The following is a 1810-nucleotide window of genomic DNA, read 5'->3' on the forward strand; positions in this document are numbered from 1 at the left end:
AAGGTTCACCTTCATGCTTAACCTCTGATACTCCCCGTGAAGCTCTGAAGAAGTCATGAGAGATGAAATCATCCCAAGTGATGCCTTGCAGTCCAAGCTGATGAACCACCAAAATCTTAATAAGAGCAAAATGATATACACTGTTAAGTTGTTGCTGAGGGGTTTTACGCTGTATAAAGGTGGTCATCCTCTCTATGTTTCAGCAAATGAAATACGGAATGTTCATCATCCGTACCCTGGTGAAATGTATGAGCAACCTAATGTGATATGCATAAAGACGAGAGAACCGTCCCTCACAGCTGAAATATTTCATAATCAATCTCATGAGTGGAGCATATTCATCTTTCAGATATCGGAATGGGAACACTCTCTTAAGCTGCCTCAAGAAACTGGTTTTGATGTATGGCTCATAATGCTGCCGGTCAATCTTTTGTTTCTTGTGCCATGGTTCACCAATGTTAGGTATACCGGTTGCTAATGAGACAGATTCTGGTGTAAGTGTGAAGGTGACACTAGCCAAGATAGCTTGATCTCCGTGTAAGTGCAACACAAAAAGACGAGCCAACTCATGATGAAATTGGACACTAGCCACCTTTTGACAAAACTCATAGCATGACTAATGCTGAAAACACTACATAGCAAGAGGGCAGGCCTGCAATTCTGTAAGGGTGGTCAGTTCTTCCCTAACATGTCTGCCACTTTTATGAGGCCTCTGGGGTGCCTGTTCTTCCAAGGGAGAGTCACTTTGGGTTTCTACCTCATAGTCCGATGAATGCTCAGATGCCATGACTGCTGTACAAAATACCTTGAAGACGAAGCTATTGCTATATATAAACTGTACTTGGACTGCTCTTTTTGGTGTAAAAAACTGTTGTGTTGTGATTCTGCCACCAAGGGGAAAAACAAATGTAACCAGGGAATGTTAGGAAGGGGTAAACGGTAGGGAATTAGGGAATATTGAAATAAATTTAATTAGGGAGAGTAGGGGGATTGATGTATGAGAATAGGGTTTAGGGTTTGGGATTGTTTAATAGGGTTGAGGAGATTTTTATAAGGGCAAGGGTTTTGGAGTTTTGGGATTTGAATGTAATGTAGGATTGATGAGCTTAGTGGGGGGGGGAGGGGGGGGTAGAAAATGAGGAAACAAGGGAGAAATGGGGAAAAAGGAGAATCCTTGGTGAAAAATCAAAGATTAAAGAACCTATAGCAAACTTCCTTTGAAGGCACTTTGGAGGGAGGGTTTGGATTTTTGTTTCAACTGCTACCACCCATAAACCACCAACACTTATCACAAAATTTGAAGCAACAGCAAGAAGAAGGGCCTACCTGGAAAATTCACGCAAGGTATGAGCAAGTTGGTGAAGTTTCAAGCAATTTTTGGGCTTGAGGATATATGCACTGTGCTAAGAACCCAGTGCGCCGCGCCCGTTCAAAATAGCACTGAGCAAAACCTCCCAGTGCACCGCGCCACCTGTTATGTGCGCCGCGCTACCTTAAACTCACACAGCCAGCCTCTTTCAAACCAGTTTTGCTCTTACACTTTCAAAACACGATTTCTCCCTTGGATTCTAAAGGACACTTGTTGCAAAGGAATAAATAGCTTTGAGAAATATCTTGACAAGAGATGGTTTTGATTTTTACTTCTTCAAAACCCATTTTGTAATGTTTTGAATCTGGCACTTTTTCACAATTAATAGAACTCTGACCTTTTTTGTTTCCTCCTTGTTTTTTGGTTGAAATGATGAATTTTTGGCAATTTTTTGTAGGAATAGCTGACATGGAATTTGGCAAAGGAGACCAGGGCTGCGCC

Source organism: Pinus tabuliformis, chromosome 4_2, assembly GCF_031772625.1.
Source record: "Pinus tabuliformis cultivar Carrire ecotype Pingquan chromosome 4_2, CPIR1, whole genome shotgun sequence".
Lineage (NCBI taxonomy): Eukaryota > Viridiplantae > Streptophyta > Pinopsida > Pinales > Pinaceae > Pinus > Pinus tabuliformis.